This window comes from Lithobates pipiens, unplaced genomic scaffold, assembly GCF_037356315.1.
Source record: "Lithobates pipiens isolate NorthernLeopardFrog02 unplaced genomic scaffold, aLitPip1_a1.2 Scaffold_18, whole genome shotgun sequence".
Taxonomy (NCBI): Eukaryota; Metazoa; Chordata; class Amphibia; order Anura; family Ranidae; genus Lithobates; species Lithobates pipiens.
Window position 1 is genome coordinate 420176261 of NW_027507758.1, and position 5000 is coordinate 420181260.

The following is a 5000-nucleotide window of genomic DNA, read 5'->3' on the forward strand; positions in this document are numbered from 1 at the left end:
GTATTTAGAAGCCGATTGGCTGCAATGCACAGCTCCAACAGAATCTGAGTGCACCAGTTTTTTTTTGGAAAACTTGTGTTCTTAACAAACACATAGACAATACAAACATACAATATCACAACCAACATCTGGCTATTAACAGGGAAGGGACCTGCGCAGGGGTCACAAGGTATCCTTACATTACCAAGAAGCGTTAGAATATTTGCGACTATCGTAGTATATCGACATCGACATGGGCTGGCCTGGCTCATGCTCCAAAGGTTGGCTGATAATGAGCTAGCTCACCTAAATTATCGTGCCAGCAGGAATCGGTCAATTAGGGTTTCAAGAGAGGCCATCATATATCAGGGAGGCTTCCTAGTCTGCCGCAGCAGTAGAGGGTTCTGCTAACCACTTACTCCAGACTCCCTGTATAAAGGTATCACATTGTTTACAATTTTTTTTCCATAGACATAGAGGGAGGAGCCTTTTGCTTCCAGAGTAGGATGATGGATTTCCTGGCATAGAACAGCAGGAGACCAAATAAGTTTCTCTCAGCCACCCTAGGCACCAAGTCCTCCACCAACCGCAGCAGGAATATTCTTGGGGATGGAACAATAGAAATGCTTAATAGTTCATTCACCTCTTTAAGGATTTGTGACCAAAAAAACAGTAATTACCGGGCAGAACCAGAAGATGTGAATGTAGTCTCTGGGGACTAAGTCACAACGCCAGCACTCCAGGGATAGAGAGGACCTCATCCTGTGCACTCGAACGGGAGTAAGATATGCCCTATGAAAATCTTGTATTGAATGTTGGTCTCTCAAGGAAACAAGTATTTTAAATGGAAAGTCGTACACATCACTCCAGTCCTCGGAATCCATCTATGGAACATGCTGGCCCCATTGCTGTTGGAGCCTGTAGTTCAGGAGACGAGACCTGGAGGAGATTTGCATATAGCACGGAGATGAGCTTTTTTTTTTACAAAGGGCAAGATCCACTCCAGGTCAGACTGCACCAACTGCTTTTCGCCAGATGGGAACTGAGACTTGAAAGCATGGGACAGCTGTAAATATCTGAATTTGTGTGAGAGCGGGGCACTGCGGTGAGACATTAGATGATCAAAAGAGAATATTGATAGGTGATGTCCGAGAAAACCTTAATATGGTATCTGGTCCACATCAAAGGGCCTGGAATCTCGAGAAAGTGATGTAGGTTAGGATTGTTCCAGAGGGGGGCGTTCGAGGATACAGCAGTCAGAGGGTACTTTTCACAAGCCAGGCCTTCCCTCCAGGCCCTAAGGGTAGTACGCATGGTGTAGGTTAAGGTTGTATGGAGCCTTTGGACCCCGCAAAAGGAGATTCGACAACACCACCACAGAATGCAACACTGCAGCATCTGTGGTCCAAGCCAAGTTGGATCTATCTGGAACAAACCACCAGAATGCAGTGACTAATTGAGCCACTAGGAAATATTTGCGCCAGTCCAGGAATGCCGAGCCCCCCTGTGAAGAAAGACACATAAGGGTGGTTAATTTGAAGCAGGGGGGACATGGGCCCCAAAGAAAGGAGGAGAAAATGTTGTTTAGTTGGGAGAAAAATTATTTGGGCATCCATTGAGGGGAATTATAAAACAGATATGCAAACTTGGGGAGGATTTTCATTTTGATGAGGTTAATATGACCCAGTAGGGACAGAGGAAGGTTCTCCCATGTTTTCAGCTTGGCTCTGACTGAGTTGATTACCGGGGACAAGTTCAGTTCAAAAACAGGAGACAGACGACCCCCCAGCTGAATGGCAGCCTTGGCGAATGGTATATAGTCCGTAACCAGTGAATAAACATGAGGGGCAATTCCATTCTCCGCAGAATCTCCCACAGGAAAGGCCAATCAATTGAGTCGAACGCCTTCTCAATATCGAGAAAGGCAACCACTCTGGTTCCCTGATTGTCATGTCTTGCATGGAGGTTAGTGAACAATCTATGAAGATTGATATCTGTAGACTTGTCTGATCTGGTCTGATCCAAATCTATAAGAGAGGGGAGTAAAGAGTTAAGTCTAGCAGTGAGGAGTTCAGTTAGGATTTTCAGATTATTAATTAAGGAGTGTTATAGGTCTATAAGAGGCACATAGTTTGGGATCTTTATCATTCTTGGGGATAGAATCACGTGTGCGCGCCATGGAGGGCGGGAGAGAGCCCCGCTCCAGGCAATGTGTAAATAGGATGGACAGTTGGGGGCCAGCATGTTGCCATGTGCTGCATAGATATCAATCGGAAGACCATCCGGGCCAGGAGCTCTGCCTGTGGATAGGGAGTTAATTACAGCAAGAACCTCTTCTGTGATAATTGGCGCAACTAGTTCAGATATTTCGGAATCAGAGAGACAGTTAAGGGCTATCGGATCCAGAAGAGACGCCAACCTCTCTGGGTCTAAACCCGAGGGTAGTGTGGTATATAGGGATTGGTAAAAATCATGTAACGCTAGCAAAATAGCCTCTGGGGAGGAGATGGCCCCACCTGTGGGAGAGGCAAGTTCAGGAACCATGGTACTGGGGGTGTCATGCTGAGACATCATCGCCAACAGCCTGCCATTCCTGTCCTGTTTGAAGAACTGAGTGCACCAGTTTTTGTTTGTTACTGTCCCCCACTGTCTCCTCTGCAATAAAATAAACATCTGCCTGCTCATAGTCTTTATTACAATGTAAACTGAGCTGTGCATATGCAGCTTAGTTTACATTCCTGCCATGGCGCCTGTATGCCAGGATGACTTAACATCTGCGCATTCGCAACATTTCCATCCTCCCATGCTCACCAATTACAACTGCTAAAGAATGTCACTTAGAGCAGGCCAAGGAAAAGATGCTCTAGTGTAGACATCGGGTTGCTGGAGCAGATGTAAATACTGCAACCTATAGTTCCACTTTAAGGTTTTATATCAACAGATTTTTGTACATATCAAACAGGTTTTCAAATTTCTATACAAGGTTAAGGAAATGCAAAACATGCTTGAAGCAGGTAAAAATAGGATTTTTACATCATACTTACCTGTAAAATCCTTTTCTCTTTTTCATACATCATAGGACACAGAGTCAGGCTTTTATTCATTACCTGCTGGGTTATATTTCATCATTAGGTGAATGGACACTGGTAGACCAAAGGTCTTCAGACAGGAAGTCTGATTCCCTATATAACCCCCTCACACACAGGAAGTACTTTAATTTTGTAGCAAGCACTAAATCCTCAAAAAAAGAGGGGAGTGATATCTGTGTCCCATGATGTACACAAAGAAAAGGATTTTACAGGTACGTAAGTATGACGTAAAAATCCTATTTTCTTTTTCATACATCATGGGACACAGAGTCAGGCTAATATTCATTACCTGCTGGGACATCCCAGAGCAATAGCCTTGAGGGGAGGTGGGCTTTGAAGCTCCACCGTCCAGGGCCAGACGTACTGCCCATAATTCTAGGACGTTGATGGGCAGGGTCTGCTCTGTCCCTGACCATTTCCCCTGAGCTGTGAGCCAGTCTAGGGTTGCTCCCCAGCCTGAGAGACTGGCATCTGTAGTCAGTACTCTTGAAATTACAGGGAGAAAGGATTTTACCTTTTGCAGGTTCTGATCCTGAAACTTCCAGTTTAGGCTTAAGCATGCCTGAGGAGATAAGCACATTGGCTAATCCAGGTATTTCTTTCTCTGTTCCAAGCCAACAAGATGTCTTGTTGTAAAGGCCTGGAATGGAACTGGTCATAGGACACTGCCTCCAATTATACCATCCTCCCTAGAAGACTCATACAGGAGTCGAATGGAGGGTTGTCTAGTGCCCCTTATCCGACGCACCTGGTCCTTAAGGGCACAGATCCTTAGGGGTGGGCAAGAATACTCTTGCTTGGACCGTGTTTAGAATCAGACCTAAATATCTTAGACCTTGTACACACGGTCGAACATTACGATGGAAAATGTCAGATTGGACCGTGTTGTTGGATAATCCGACCGTGTGTGGGCTCCATCTGACTTTTTCCGTCGGAATGTCCGACCAACAAAGTTTGAGAGCTGGTTATAAAGTTTTCCGACAACATGATCCGATCGGACTTTGTCCGATCGTTTGTAGAGAATTCCGATCGGACAAAGTGCCACACGTGCTCAGATCAAATTACGAGACCAAAGCTATTGGGTACTAGCCTGAACGTAGTCCTGTTGTAACGAACCAACGTCATCACGTTCCGAACGATCAGATTTTCCGACAACTTTGTCAGACCGTGTGTATGCAACACCAGTTTCTGACAAAATACAGAAAATCTGATGGATTTTGCGGTCGGAATGTCCGACCGTGTGTACAAGGGCTTAGACTTTGAGCTGGTCTCAAGGCTGACTTTTTGGTATTTATGATCCAGCCTAAGCTTTTCAAATACCTCACCGTGTATATTATGCTCTGTTCTAGAGCCTGTACTGAGTGATCTCTGAGCAGTCCAGATACCCAAGCTCCAGGATCCCTTGGGCCCTTAAAAAGTACGGGTGCTAGGACCTTTGTGAACACCCTGGGAGCTGTAGCAAGCCCGAAGGGTAGAGCCACAAACATAAAATGACGTTTCTCTACTGCAAGACTTAGGAATCTCTAGAGTGAGATTATTACTGAGTGGACAGACTCCATCTGAAAGGACTGTATCAATAGATACTTGTTCAGGGACCTTGGGTCCAAAATGGGCCTTGTAACCCCGTTTGGTTTTTGAACCGTAAACAGGTTTGAGCAAAACCCAGTGCCCCTTTTTAATACAGGAATCTCTGCAATCACTCCTTGATGCACTAGATGATGTAGTGCCTGAAGAAAGTTTATTTTTGGAGGATCCGAGGGAATGTTGGATCTTAGAAACCTCTGAGGGGGAACCCCCCATAACTCCAGCTTGCAACTGCAGGATATAATTGAGGTGACCCACTCATCCTGAATTGTTGTTTTCCTAATGTCCGCAAAGTGCAGCAGCCTTCCCCCCACCCAATGGAGTGGGGGCGGCCCCTCAAAAAGAGGG

The 5000-nt window shown here is 45.6% G+C and overlaps 1 protein-coding gene across 1 annotated transcript in view; it reads right to left on the bottom strand.

Moving 5' to 3' along the window:
• The window catches only part of SERPINI1 (serpin family I member 1), a 132388-nt gene that overhangs the window by 9900 nt on the left and 117488 nt on the right, over positions 1 to 5000 (bottom strand). The gene's annotated exons all lie outside the window — the stretch shown is intronic.